General features: G+C 44.1%; 1 protein-coding gene across 2 annotated transcripts in view; it reads right to left on the bottom strand.

The window, feature by feature from the left end:
- LOC109897121 (actin-binding LIM protein 2) overlaps positions 1-16,179 on the bottom strand; it is a gene marked incomplete in the record, with an annotated part of 115,094 nt that overhangs the window by 65,973 nt on the left and 32,942 nt on the right.

Below are 16,179 nucleotides of genomic sequence, written 5' to 3'. Positions count from 1 at the left end.
ATACCTGAACCACTGTGACTGACCCAAAATTAAGGAAAGCTTTGACTATGTACAATAGCCTTGCTATTGAGAAAGGCCGCCGTAGGCAGACATGCCTCTCAAGAGAAGACAGGCTATGTGCTCACTGCCCACAAAATGAGGTGGAAACTGAGCTGCACTTCCTAACCTCCTGCCCAATGTATGACTATATTAGAGAGACATATTTCCCTCAGATTACACAGATCCACAAAGAATTCGAAAACAAATCCAATTTTGAAAAACTCCCATATCTACTGGGTGAAATTCCACAGTGTGCCATCACAGCAGCAAGATTTGTGACCTGTTGCCACGAGAAAAGGGCAACCAGTGAAGAACAAACACCATTGTAAATACAACCCATATTTATGCTTATTTATTTTATCTTGTGTCCTTTAACCATTTGTACATTGTTAAAACACTGTATATATATATAATATGACATTTGTAATGTCTTTACTGTTTTGAAACTTCTGTATGTGTAATGTTTACTGTTAATTTTTGTTGTTTTTCACTTTATATATTCACTTTGTATGTTGTCTACCTCACTTGCTTTGGCAATGTTAACACATGTTTCCCATGCCAATAAAGCCCTTGAATTGAATTGAATTGACAGAGAGAGAGAGAGAGAGAGAGAGAGAGAGAGAGAGAGAGAGAGAGAGAGAGAGAGAGGCAGGGAAACAAAGCGGCACTATTTGTCTGATTTGTTGTCAGTATTAAAGGGGTGATGATGATGTACATGGATAAGTATAAGTGTTTTGTGTCATAATAATTGGAGAAGGGAGAGCTGCTGAAACAAGTAAACCGATGTCCTACACCCTGAATTAGAGGAAGTTATCAGGTTGGTGTCTGTGTTTGTCACTGGAAGACTAATTGATGAGTTGTAGTTTTTACATGATACATTTTCCATAATAAATCTGTGTTGATCTGCATGATATCACAAGCTGAAGTAGGCTGAAGAGAAGCTCTCTCTCTCTCTCTCTCTCTCTCCCTCTCTCCCTCTCTCCCTCTCTCTCTCCCTCTCTCTCTCTCTCTCTCTCTCTCTCTCTCTCTCTCTCAAACACGTCTGTGTTCGATGAACCGGTTCTGTTTTGGACACCATGGTTACCATAATTGGAGTTGAAAAGAAGGGGAGTTTGTCAAAATGGATTCAAAGACAAACAAAACAATGGCATTCAGCTAGGCAGAGCAAATGCACTAGTGTTTCCCCAAGAACCAGTTTCAGCTTCAGTGTCCATCCATTCATTCATTAATTCATTCATCCATTCACTTTGGAGTTTATCCTCTCCATTCTTCGTCTGCCAACACTCCCGTTGGGAACTTGAGAAATGTCCATGTTTAGCATCCACTTAGGCCCAAATTAGATGGAGCATTAGTCCCATATGGCACCCTAATCCCTATGTGGTGCACTACTTTTGACCAGGTCCCATAGGGCTCTGGTCCAAAGTAGTGCGTAGTGCTACTAGGGTGCCATTTGTGACGCAACCCAAAGGCATGTTAGGCACTGTACAACCTGTAGTGCTCTGTCTGTGGGATGTAGGTAGCCAACTCTGGACATGGTAAATGACAACTGAAGACACCTTCAATTAATTTATTCAATTTATTAACCCCTGGAGGTCGCGGGACTCTCGGTCATATCTGGAAGATCCAGACTTGGAGGTGGAGCAATGAATTCTGATTCTGGGAATGTTTAAAGGGCATCTGGTGAGGTAAAAAACACACAAAAATGATGTTTTATAGAGTAAGCGGAAGAGCGGTTCAAAAACAGGGAGAGGTGAGTGTGTGAGATAGTCTGAGACGGTCACGCCCTGACCTGAGTTATCTTTGTTTTCTTTATTATTTTGGTTAGGTCAGGGTGTGACGGGGGGGGGGGGGGGGGGGGTATAGGTGTTATTGTCCTGTCTAGGGTTTTTGTATGTTTATGGGGTTTGTCCCTAGTCTAGGTGTTTTTATGTCTATGGTTGGTTCTCAATCAGAGGCAGCCGTTTATCGTTGTCTCTGATTGGGGACCATATTTAGGTAGCCATATGCCTTGGATAGTTTGTAGGTAGGTTATTGTCTATGTGTAGTTGCATGTCAGCACTAGTTGTTTATAGCGTCATTTGTTTATGTTGGTGTTTTTTGTTAATAAGAATGTATTCTAATCACGCTGCACCTTGGTCTCATCGTTAGGACGAACGTGACAGAGACAAACAAGTCCTCATGAATTAAAAAAAAAACAGAGATTTTCTCCTCCTACAAGGCTGGAGGTGTGTCTCATATTTCATGTTCCCAAATTCATTGTCTTTGAATAAGGTTATGGCCAAGCAGAGTGACCCTAAAATCTGCTTTATATTCAAATCCAGATTTCCAGATCAATTGCATTTTTATGGAGGAATCAATCTCTTTCATGAAAGTACAACAGGCATAAAATATCATCCAAATATCGAAGATATTCATCTCTATGACGATATTCTAACAATCTGACACATTAGAAGCCCGCTGCTTGTCAATGAGAAGCAGAAGTCTTTCTTAGTGTAGTTTAAGCTACCAGTGTTCAGCATGTGAGTTTGCTGCTTCCAATAAGGCCAAGAATTTGGGGGAAGTGAAGTCATGTGTCCTTATAAAATGGTCTGGGGCACTTCAAAAGGGCCTGAGTTGATTGTAACCATGTGGCACAGCCATGGTCCAGCCGAGACTATTCTATTGGAGGAAATGGGGGTCTGTCTCTCTCTCTCACACTCACTCACTCAGCCGTACCAGCATGCACTGCTCCTGGCACGCACCTGTTGAGGGGATTCTGTGTCGTTCACTTCCTGTCAGGACAATAAATAAGGCTTGGGGTGATGGAGGGATCCAAGATGATTTGTTAACCAGATGTTCCTATAGGGGGCAGCATCTCATGTAAGGGGTACAGTAGCAGTTTAGGCCTAAAGCAGATACACTATGAAGAGAACTCAACCACTGAAGGAGTGCTCTTGACACACAAAGAATACAATGTGCTATGAAGAGCCTCCACTCTGTGTGCCCATCCCATAACTCTCTCTCTCAACCTCTCTCCTTTTTTTCTACCTCTCTTTCTCCAGAGCCCAGCGAATGGATGTTCAGGCAGTGTAGGCCTGGGCCACAGATGACCTGCTCATCAATCACCTTGCTCTCACTCTGCTCCGTCGCTGACCGACACAAACCCACAGTGCCGCTCTCCCACAGCCAGAGAACAATCTGAGCTATGAACCACTAAAGACCATGGGGCCCTGCCATCTAGGTCCCCCCCCCCCACACACACACACATACACACACAGGCAGGCATTTTTTCTTAGGTTAGTCGATAGTATGTCAGCAGTCAGTGTGGTCCAGATGGGCGGCCATCTTGGATTCCTCTTCCAGGACTCATGCTCCCCCGCCTAAAAATAGCCTGTTCCCTTAACCCACGGGGATTCCATGGTGCTCTGCAACATTCCAGGCAGGGTCCATCTGCGGGGCTGGCGGGGGTGGGAGATTAGAATGCTCGGGTTACTACCACCGCAGGGGTGTTTTCTGGTGGACAACACATTCGACCTTGGGATGTTGGCTATCGCAAACCTCAAAGAGGATTTAGATTCTCTTCATTTAGGAATGATTTATTCTAACAAGGATATTGACATCAGGGAGCCAGCCGGATCCAGCCGGAGCCAGAAATGTCCAGAAAAGCTGGCATGTGCAGCAGCTAGGATAGAGACAAGTGGCAGAATGCCAAAATGGCAGAGAGAGAGAGAGTTGCTGAAGCTGAGGATGCTTGTGATATCATGCAGATCAACACAAATGATCACAATCAGGTGTATTTATTTATTATTATTTTTATATATTTACCCATTTCTTTCCTCCCCAATTTTGTGGTATCCAATTGGTAGTTACAGTCCTGTCTCATCGCTGCAACTCCCGTTTGGACTCAGGATTTGGACGAGAGACATGCGTCCCCCTGAAACACAACCCAACCAAGCCACACTGCTTCTTGACACAATGCCCGCTTAACCCGGAAGCTAGTCGCACTAATATGTCGGAGGAAACACCGTACACCTGGCGACCGTGTTAGTGTGCATTACAACCGGCCCGCCACAGGAGTCACTAGTGCGCGATGGGACAAGGACAAGCCCTCCCCTAACCCGGATGACACTGGGCCAATTGTGCGCCGCCCCATGGGTCTCCCGGTCGCGGCCGGCTGCGACAGAGCCTGGACTCGAACCCAGAAACTCTATTGGCACAGCTAGCACTGCGATGCAGAGCCTTAGGCCACTGCACCACTCGGGAAGATTTCACAATCAGATTTAAAATGGAAAATGTATAATGTAAAAACTACAACTCAGGTTATGTGAGGTGACTCTGTCTTACAACCTCCCCTTTGGCGGATTCCAGAAAGGTTGTCACAAGAGCAATGCAGGCTCACAGATACACCTGTGCTGTCATGCCTGGCACTCAAGAGAATCCAAGATGGCGTAGCAGTCAGACGTCTTTGTCTTTGTCCTGTCGTGTCCCTTATATATCTTTTTATATATTGTTCTTCGCATATCTAAAAAAAAAATAATCCTAAATCTCAACTTCTAAATACTCTCCTGCAACCCGCCTCACCCAATGTGGCGTGGATCAGTTTTTTCTTTCTAAAATATTTCTATTTACTTCAGATCTGGAATCCCTCAACTGAAGCTAGCTGGCTAACTACCTACCAGCTATCAGTCAGCAAACCACTGCTAGCGGTCATCAGCTAAACTTTAGCTCGGAAAGCTCTCCCCAGTTCGTACAACGTAACTCAAACCAGAGCATAACGGACCTATTTTTTTTCTTTCCATATCACCGGATTCCTATCGCAACCTCTGAACATTTTCATCTGGATCTTCACAACTAGCTAACCGCAATCCCGGGTGACTACTCCTGGCTAGCGTTTCCATCCCGGAGCAAGCACCAATTAGCCTGAAGCTACCACCGAAGACCACTCCTGGGCTACATATATCCGGACCCCTTCTACTGCCGGTACGGGGCACGGAACCCCGCCGATGCTCTACGACTGGAATATCGACATAATCTGCCCGAGGATTCCAACAGGCCCTTCAGGCACAACGTCCGCTGAAGGCCCATTCTGCTAACCGCGACCTGCTAGCTGCCTAGAGCTACTTGGAACCCTACTAATCCACAACTGGTTTATCGACGTCACCGCACGAAGAGTAAAAAACAGACTTACCTCCATCGCGACATCCCCAAAGGCCCTTCTGCTAACTTGCTAGCCCCGGTCTGCTAACTGCTAGCTTGCTTGCCCCGGTCTGCTAACTTGCTTGCCCCGGTCTGCTAACTGCTAGCTTGCTAGCCCCGGTCTGCTAACTGCTAGCTTGTTAGCCCCGGCCTACTAACTGGTAGCTTGTTAGCACCAGCCTGCTAACTGTCTGAATCGCCGTGTCCCCAACCAGCCCAACCACTCACTGGACGCTTATGTTCACTTGGCTACGCATTCCTCTCTCTAATATCAATATGCCTCATCCATTACTGTTCTGGTTAGTGATTACCGTCTTCTTTCTCTGTAGAGCCTCTAGCCCTGCTCAATATGCCTTAACCAACCATGCTGTTCCACCTCCTACATATGCGATGACATCACCTGGTTAAAACGTCTCTAGAGACTATATCTATCTCTTCATTACTCAATGCCTAGGTTTACCTCCAATGTACTCACATCCTACCTTACCTTTGTCTGTACACTATGCCTTGAATCTATGCTATCGTTCCCAGAAACCTGCTCCTTTTACTCTCTGTTTCCGAACGTGCAAGACGGCCAGTTCGTGTAGCCTTTAGCCGTACCCTTATCCTACTCCTCCTCTGTTCCTCTGGTGATGTTGAGGTTAATCCAGGTCCTGCAGTGCCTAGCTCCACTCCCACTCCCCAGGTGCTATCATTTGTTTACTTCTGTAACCGTAAAAGCCTTGGTTTCATGCATGTTAACATTAGAAGCCTACTCCCTAAATTTGTTTTACTCACTTCTTTAACACACTCTGCCAACCCGGATGTCTTAGCCGTGTCTGAATCCTGGCTTAGGAAAACCACCAAAAACTCTGAAATCTCCATCCCTAACTATAATATTTTCCTCCAAGATAGAACTGCCAAAGGGGGTGGTGCAATCTACTGCAAAGATAGCCTGCAGAGTTCTGTCTTACTATCCAGGTCTGTACCCAAACAATTCGAGCATTGAGCATCTATTTCTAAAAATGCACCTTTCTAGAAACAAGTCTCTCACTGTTGCCGCTTGCTATAGACCACCCTCTAGGAAAGCTAAGGCTAGCTTTTTCAAACAGAAATTTGCATCCTGTAGTACAAACTCAAAAAAGTTATGGGACACTGTAAAGTCCATGGAGAATAAGAGCACCTCCTCCCAGCTGCCCACTGATCTGAGGCTAGGAAACTGTTACGTCCGTCGTCAATTGAACGAGACCAAAGCGCAGCGTAGAAAGTGTTCATCGTACTTTATTAAATGAACACCAAAAAACAACTAAATATAAACGAATGTAAAGCTCTGTAGTGCTAAACAGCAACTATACAAAGACAAGATCCCACAACATAGGGTGGAAAACAGGCTGCCCAGACACAATGATAGACAGCTGCCTCTGATTGGGAATCATACCCGGCCAACAAAGAAATAGAAAACTAGAATGCCCACCCAAATCACACCCTGACCTAACCAAATAGAGAAATAAAAAGGCTCTCTAAGGTCAGGTTGTGACAGAAACACTGTCACCACCGATAAATCCACTATAATTGAGAATTTCAATAAGCATTTCTCTACGGCTGGCCATGCTTTCCACCTGGCTACCCCTACCCCGGCCAATTGCCCGGCACCCTCCAAAGCAACCCGCCAAAGCCCCCACCATTTCTCTTTCACCCAAATCCAGATAGCTGATGTTCTGAAAGAGCTGCAAAATCTGGACCCTACAAATCAGCTGGGCTAGACAATCTGGACCCTCTCTTTCTAAAATGATCTGCCGAAATTGCAACATTTTTGCAACCCCTATTATTAGCCTGTTCAACCTCTCTTTCGTATCGTCTGAGATTCCCAAACATTGGAAAGCTGGTCATCCCCCTCTTCAAAGGGGGTGACACTCTAGACCCAAACTGCTACAGACCAATATCTATCCTACCCTGTCTTTCTAAGGTCTTCAAAAGATCTTGGCCAAATTAATTACTTAAAAATCATACAATGTGATTTTCTGGATTTTTGTTTTAGATTCCATCTCTCACAGTTGAAGTGTACCTATGATAAAAATTACAGACCTCTACATGCTTTGTAAGTAGGAAAACCTGCAAAATAGGCAGTGTATCAAATACTTGTTCTCCCCACTGTATCTACCACCTCATCCCCATGCTGTATTTATCTGGCTCCTTTGCACCCCAGTATCTCTACTTGCACTTTAATCTTCTGCACATCTACCATTCCAGTGTTTAATTGCTATATTGTAATTACTTCGCCACCATGGCCTATTTATTGCCTTAACTCCCATATCTTACCTCATTTGAACTCATTGCATGTAGACTTTTTTGGTTTTATTTTTTCTACTGTATTATTGACTGTATGTTTTGTTTATTCCATGTGTGACTCTGTGTCGAATTGCTTTGCTTTATCTTGGCCAGGTCGCAGTTGCAAATGAGAACTTGTTCTCAACTAGCCTACCTGGTTAAATAAAGGTGTTCTCAACTAGCCTACCTGGTTAAATAAAGGTGTTCTCAACTAGCCTACCTGGTTAAATAAAGGTGTTCTCAACTAGCCTACCTGGTTAAATAAAGGTGTTCTCAACTAGCCTACCTGGTTAAATAAAGGTGTTCTCAACTAGCCTACCTGGTTAAATAAAGGTGTTCTCAACTAGCCTACCTGGTTAAATAAAGGTGTTCTCAACTGGCCTACCTGGTTAAATAAAGGTGTTCTCAACTGGCCTACCTGGTTAAATAAAGGTGTTCTCAACTAGCCTACCTGGTTAAATAAAGGTGTTCTCAACTAGCCTACCTGGTTAAATAAAGGTGTTCTCAACTGGCCTACCTGGTTAAATAAAGGTGTTCTCAACTGGCCTACCTGGTTAAATAAAGGTGTTCTCAACTAGCCTACCTGGTTAAATAAAGGTGTTCTCAACTGGCCTACCTGGTTAAATAAAGGTGTTCTCAACTAGCCTACCTGGTTAAATAAAGGTGTTCTCAACTAGCCTACCTGGTTAAATAAAGGTGTTCTCAACTAGCCTACCTGGTTAAATAAAGGTGTTCTCAACTAGCCTACCTGGTTAAATAAAGGTGTTCTCAACTAGCCTACCTGGTTAAATAAAGGTGTTCTCAACTAGCCTACCTGGTTAAATAAAGGTGTTCTCAACTAGCCTACCTGGTTAAATAAAGGTGTTCTCAACTAGCCTACCTGGTTAAATAAAGGTGTTCTCAACTAGCCTACCTGGTTAAATAAAGGTGTTCTCAACTAGCCCACCTGGTTAAATAAAGGTGTTCTCAACTAGCCCACCTGGTTAAATAAAGGTGTTCTCAACTAGCCTACCTGGTTAAATAAAGGTGTTCTCAACTAGCCTACCTGGTTAAATAAAGGTGTTCTCAACTGGCCTACCTGGTTAAATAAAGGTGTTCTCAACTAGCCTACCTGGTTAAATAAAGGTGTTCTCAACTGGCCTACCTGGTTAAATAAAGGTGTTCTCAACTAGCCTACCTGGTTAAATAAAGTTGTTCTCAACTGGCCTACCTGGTTAAATAAAGGTGTTCTCAACTGGCCTACCTGGTTAAATAAAGGTGTTCTCAACTGGCCTACCTGGTTAAATAAAGGTGTTCTCAACTAGCCTACCTGGTTAAATAAAGGTGTTCTCAACTAGCCTACCTGGTTAAATAAAGGTGTTCTCAACTAGCCTACCTGGTTAAATAAAGGTGTTCTCAACTAGCCTACCTGGCTAAATAAAGGTGTTCTCAACTGGCCTACCTGGTTAAATAAAGGTGTTCTCAACTAGCCTACCTGGTTAAATAAAGGTGTTCTCAACTAGCCCACCTGGTTAAATAAAGGTGTTCTCAACTAGCCTACCTGGTTAAATAAAGGTGAAATAAAACATTTAAAAATCTGACATGCATTTGACCTATGACCTATAACCTCAAGGTCAAATACCACAGAGAGCTTTGGTCTCTGACCTTGCATGGAAATGAACCCGAGAACGAATTCCTTTTAAAGGTAGGTCATACTGAATCACCATAGACAAAGCAAGAGTGAGAGACAATGTGAAAGAGATCGCTAAGAGGATAGGTTCTCTAGGAAAGAGTCTCATACACATTCTTCTAAATCCAATATTTCTCAATATTAGTTTTGTTTCAGACCTTTTTATTCCCACCCTGCACATGGAAGATAAACTTTGACATTAACAGAAAGTCATGGGTTGCTGCAACATCCAGCAGGTGTTTCTAGAAGAAGAAAAAAATTTCACGTGTCAAATTACAATTTGGAAGGACATCAAATGTTGATGCCCCGAAGCCATTGACTTATAAGTGCCATTCCATCTCACTGTCTCTCTCTCCCTCACCATGTCAAGTTCTCCAATGTCAGCCCGCTCCTCCACACACTCCACTGGCTTCCAGTCGAAGCTCGTATCCACTACAAGACCATGGTACTTCAGAGGAACTGACCTCCCTACCTTCGGGACATGCTCAAACACTACACCCCAACCCAAGTACTCCGTTCTACCACCTCTGGTCTCTTGGCCCTCCCACCCCTATGGGAGGGTAACTGCCACTCAGCCCAGTCCAAGCTCTTCTCTGTCCTGGCATCCCAATGGTGGAACCAGCTTCCCCGTGAATCTAGGACATCAGAGTCCCTGCCCATCTTCCGAAAACATATGAAACCCTACCTCTTTAAAGAGCATCTTAAATAATCTCACAGCCCATTAGCCAACTCGCTATACATTTAGCTTGCTATACAGCATTTTACATTTGTATGAATTATAATTCATGTTGTTTCATGTTTTAGGGACTCCTGAGCAAACCAGCAAACCAGGCTGTCATCTTGTGAAACCCAGTGGGTGTAAACTGAATGTACAATTTTGTGAGCTTGCCTCGCTATTCATTAAGACATATTTCAACGTCAATCACTTGTAATTTTTCTTCATTGTAGTCCTGTTAATGTTAGAGATTGAAGATATTTGCCAATGCAGGTAACATGGCTTGAAGAAGAACAGGAGAGCCTCACTCTAGGAGCCCAGATGTAATAATGTAATAACCATGCTGTTTTCATCAGCTGTCTTCATCAGGGTAACAGTCTAATAACCAAGCTGTCTTCATCAGGGTAACAGTCTAATAACCAAGCTGTCTTCATCAGGGTAACAGTCTAATAACCAAGCTGCCTTCATCAGGGTAACAGTCTAATAACCAACCTGTCTTCATCAGGGTAACAGTCTAATAACCAAGCTGTCTTCATCAGGGTAACATAGTCTAATAACCAAGCTGTCTTCATCAGGGTAACAGTCTAATAACCAAGCTGTCTTCATCAGGGTAACAGTCTAATAACCAAGCTGTCTTCATCAGGGTAACAGTCTAATAACCAAGCTGTCTTCATCGGGGTAACAGTCTAATAACCAAGCTGTCTTCATCAGGGTAACAGTCTAATAACCAAGCTGTCTTCACCAGGGTAACAGTCTAATAACCAACCTGTCTTCATCAGGGTAACATAGTCTAATAACCAAGCTGTCTTCATCAGGGTAACAGTCTAATAACCAAGCTGTCTTCATCAGGGTAACAGTCTAATAACCAACCTGTCTTCATCAGGGTAACATAGTCTAATAACCAAGCTGTCTTCATCAGGGTAACAGTCTAATAACCAACCTGTCTTCATCAGGGTAACATAGTCTAATAACCAAGCTGCCTTCATCAGGGTAACAGTCTAATAACCAAGATGTCTTCATCAGGGTAACAGTCTAATAACCAACCTGTCTTCATCAGGGTAACAGTCTAATAACCAAGCTGTCTTCATCAGGGTAACAGTCTAATAACCAAGCTGTCTTCATCAGGGTAACAGTCTAATAACCAACCTGTCTTCATCAGGGTAACAGTCTAATAACCAAGCTGTCTTCATCAGGGTAACAGTCTAATAACCAACCTGTCTTCATCAGGGTAACATAGCCGTAGCCTTCTCGTATCTTGCTTATTGTGTAGATAAAGATACCTGTATTCTACGGATGTGGAGCTATGTAGCCGACCTGTGTTTGGACCCTAAAACATTTGGTATAGTATTAGTTCTGAACAGTGGTTTGAATTGTTCTAGCTCCCTCCCTTCCTTCCTCACTCCCTCTCATGACTGAGCATGTAACAGGGTTAATATAACTGATTAGGACAGCTGCAGGCTCAGTACTTGAGGACGACACTCAAATAGGAACCTCTTTAAATGGGGGTTTACATCTGAGACGTGACAGAATCAACACTGTATGAGTAGGCTTACGACAGTAAAGTGTGACAGAGATATCAACGCTTCGGCACAGTGGGTTCAGAGCAGTGCAACGTTGAAAGGGACTCAGCCTATAGACTATGTGTCAGCCTATAAGCTATGTGTCAGTCTATAGACTATGTGTCAGCCTATAGACTATGTGTCAGCCTATAGATTATGTGTCAGCCTATAAGCTATGTGTCAGCCTATTAGCTATGTGTCAGCCTATAAGCTATGTGTCAGCCTATTAGCTGTGTCAGCCTATAGGCTATGTGTCAGTCTATAGACTATGTGTCAGCCTATAGACTATGTGTCAGTCTATAGACTATGTGTCAGCCTATTAGCTATGTGTCAGCCTATTAGCTATGTGTCAGTATATAGACTATGTGTCAGCCTATAAACTATCTGTCAGTCTATAGACTATGTGTGAGCCTATAAGCTATGTGTCAGCCTATAGACTATGTGTCAGCCTATAAACTATGTGTCAGCCTATTAGCTATGTGTCAGCCTATAAGCTATGTGTCAGCCTATTAGCTGTGTCAGCCTATAGACTATGTGTCAGCCTATAGACTATTTGTCAGCCTATAAGCTATGTGTCAGCCTATTAGCTGTGTCAGCCTATAGACTATGTGTCAGCCTATAGACTATGTGTCAGCCTATAGACTATGTGTCAGCCTATAAGATATGTGTCAGCCTATTAGCTGTGTCAGCCTATAGACTATATGTCAGCCTATAGACTATGTGTCAGCCTATAGACTATGTGTCAGCCTATAGACTATGTGTCAGCCTATAGACTATGTGTCAGTCTATAGACTATGTGTCAGCCTATAGACTGTTTTACTAATACATGACACCATTACTTAGCAATTTCACTTCAGTGGCAAATTGTGCAGCCATGACATTCTGAAGTGTGTATGAAGTCAGTTGAATGTAAGGCAGAGGTTATAACAGTGTGTATGAAGTCAGTTGAATGTAAGGTAGAGGTTATAACAGTCTGTATGAAGTCAGTTGAATGTAAGGCAGAGGTTATAACAGTGTGTATGAAGTCAGTTGAATGTAAGGCAGAGGTTATAACAGTCTGTATGAAGTCAGTTGAATGTAAGGCAGAGGTTATAACAGTGTGTATGAAGTCAGTTGAATGTAAGGTAGAGGTTATAACAGTGTGTATGAAGTCAGTTGAATGTAAGGCAGAGGTTATAACAGTCTGTATGAAGTCAGTTGAATGTAAGGCAGAGGTTATAACAGTCTGTATGAAGTCAGTTGAATGTAAGGCAGAGGTTATAACAGTGTGTATGAAGTCAGTTGAATGTAAGGTAGAGGTTATAACAGTGTGTATGAAGTCAGTTGAATGTAAGGCAGAGGTTATAACAGTGTGTATGAAGTCAGTTGAATGTAAGGCAGAGGTTATAACCGTGTGTATGAAGTCAGTTGAATGTAAGGCAGAGGTTATAACCGTGTGTATGAAGTCAGTTGAATGTAAGGCAGAGGTTATAACAGTCTGTATGAAGTCAGTTGAATGTAAGGCAGAGGTTATAACAGTGTGTATGAAGTCAGTTGAATGTAAGGCAGAGGTTATAACCGTGTGTATGAAGTCAGTTGAATGTAAGGCAGAGGTTATAACAGTGTGTATGAAGTCAGTTGAATGTAAGGCAGAGGTTATAACAGTGTGTATGAAGTCAGTTGAATGTAAGGCAGAGGTTATAACAGTCTGTATGAAGTCAGTTGAATGTAAGGCAGAGGTTATAACAGTGTGTATGAAGTCAGTTGAATGTAAGGCAGAGGTTATAACCGTGTGTATGAAGTCAGTTGAATGTAAGGCAGAGGTTATAACAGTCTGTATGAAGTCAGTTGAATGTAAGGCAGAGGTTATAACAGTGTGTATGAAGTCAGTTGAATGTAAGGCAGAGGTTATAACCGTGTGTATGAAGTCAGTTGAATGTAAGGCAGAGGTTATAACAGTGTGTATGAAGTCAGTTGAATGTAAGGCAGAGGTTATAACAGTGTGTATGAAGTCAGTTGAATGTAAGGCAGAGGTTATAACCGTGTGGCACCGGACAAAGGCAAAGGTCAGAAGAGGAACGGAGGATGAGAGAAGAGGAGAAGTGATGCCCGTCTTGGCGTGGGTAATAAAATGAACCATGTGACCTGATCACACAGCATGACGCAGACACCATGACGCAGAAAGCATGACGCAGACACCATGACGCAGACACCATGACACAGACAGCATGACACAGACACCATGACGCAGCAGACACCATGACGCAGCAGACACCATGACGCAGACACCATGACGCATACACCATGACGCAGACAGCATGACACAGACAGCATGACGCAGACAGCATGACGCAGACAGCATGACTCAGACACCATGACGCAGACACCATGACGCAGACACCATGACGCAGACAGCTTGACGCATACACCATGACGCAGACAGCATGACGCAGACACCATGACACAGACACCATGACGCAGCAGACACCATTACACAGACAGCATGACGCAGCAGACACCATGACGCAGCAGACACCATGGCGCAGACACCATGACGCAGCAGACACCATGACGCATACACCATGACACAGCAGACACCATGACGCAGCAGACAGCATGACTCAGCAGACACCATGACGCAGCAGACACCATGACACATCAGACACCATGACACAGCAGACACCATGGTGCAGACACCATGACTCAGCAGACACCATGACGCAGCAGACACCATGACACAGCAGACACCATGACACAGCAGACACCATGACGCAGCAGACACCATGACGCAGCAGACACCATGATGCAGCAGACACCATGATGCAGCAGACACCATGATGCAGACACCATTATGCAGACACCATGACGCAGACACCATGACCCAGACACCATGATGCAGCAGACACCATGACGCAGCATAAAATAAAAGCACAGACCTTGAGATGGTATTGGTGTGTGTGTGGGGGGGGCACACACCTACTTTTGATTACTGCTTACAAGAGAGAGAGGGAGAGAGAGAGAGACAGAGAGAGAGAGAGAGAGACAGAGAGAGACAGAGAGAGAGAGAGACAGAGAGACAGAGAGAGAGACAGAGAGAGAAAGAGACAGAGAGAGAGAGAAAGAGAGAGAAAGAGAGAGAAAGAGAGAGAGAGAGAGACACAGAGAGAGAGAGAGCGAGACAGAGAGAGCGAGACAGAGAGAGAGAGACAGAGAGAGACAGAGAGAGAGAGACAGAGAGAGACAGAGAGAGAGAGAGGGAGGAGAGAGAGGGGGGGGGGGCTATGTTTGTGCTAACTTTTTGTGTATACCTGAACCACAAAACCCAGAATAAACATTCAGAATAACCTTAGGTTTAACACCTAAAGAATATGACTGCGTAACGGTTTTAAGTGTACATCATTAAGTACACGTCATGTTTCCTTCAGCCTCTAGGACGAAAACAGTCAATTTAAAAGGAACATGGAAGCGGGTGTCAGGTTTTAGATGGGAAAGGACTGGCAGAATATTTAGATGTAACAGAGTGTGTAACCTCCGAGACTCGAGCCTGTATCTGAATGCTGAAAGTGGCTTCCTCTCCTCATCTACTTCAAACAATAGAGAATCTTTTTTTATTTACTTCAATTGTCCTCCAAGAATCTGAATCTCCTCTCTACTTCAGTTGGCTCCTAACTCAGGCACCTTAGTTGGAGGTGCCGCTTTCGTTCATCTCCTCTGATGAAAGAACAGGACAGATGAAAGCACAGCCTCAGTAAGAGTCCAACAGAATGCTCTCCCTTATGCTCTCCCTTATGCTCTCCCTTATGCTCTCCCTTATGCTCTCCCTTATGCTTTCCCTTATGCTCTCCCTTATGCTCTCCCTTATGCTCTCCCTTATGCTCTCCCTTATGCTCTCCCTTATGCTCTCCCTTATGCTCTCCCTTATGCTCTCCCTTATGCTCTCCCTTATGCTCTCCCTCCATACCTGCAGAAGGAGAGGATGTTAAGACGAGGACATTTAAAACTTTAGTGATGCACTCTGGGAAGGAAGCCAAAAGTGACCAATAGGGAGGAGGGATGCAGGCTTGTCTGTTACCTCACACATGACTGACGGACAGACAGCAGGGTTTGTTTACAGGAGAAATGAAGAGCGTCACTGTGACTGCTAGAGCTAGCCAACCATTACATCACACCCAGCCTGGATACACTTTCATTGTGTGTGTGTGTGTGTGTGTGTGTGTGTGTGTGTGTGTGTGTGTGTGTGTGTGTGTGTGTGTGTGTGTGTGTGTGTGTGTGTGCGCGTGTCAGCGGCTGCGTAGGTGTCGCCTATCCATCCAAAACAGAATAGCTTTCAAAGCCGAGCGTCATCCCATTGTGATCTTACTGAGTGTCCACACCAACTGTCCATTTCTAGTATGTCCATATAGCTGCCCCTCTAAAGATACCAGCGTGGCAGACACTGCTGGGAAGATGCTTTTCTATTTGCTGAGACTGTTGTTTGGAGTCCCAATGTGTCACTACATATCAGAGAGGGAGGACATAGGCAGAAGGTGTCAAGACATCTGTTACAGAATCCCACTGCATAACGCTGCTATATCACATACACATCAATGCATGTGTATGTATACGGTGGAGTACACACATAACAAAATAGCTGAGTATTTTCCCATTTGAGACAGATTGACCGTCTGTCATTGGTTCCATGCCCGTATGGCCAGCCAACCAGGCATCTTGTGTCAGTCAGGCACGTGCCCAAAGGG

This window comes from Oncorhynchus kisutch, linkage group LG9, assembly GCF_002021735.2.
Source record: "Oncorhynchus kisutch isolate 150728-3 linkage group LG9, Okis_V2, whole genome shotgun sequence".
NCBI lineage: Eukaryota > Metazoa > Chordata > Actinopteri > Salmoniformes > Salmonidae > Oncorhynchus > Oncorhynchus kisutch.
The sequence above is the reverse complement of the archived record's forward strand: the minus strand, read 5'-3'. Positions and strand labels throughout refer to the sequence as shown.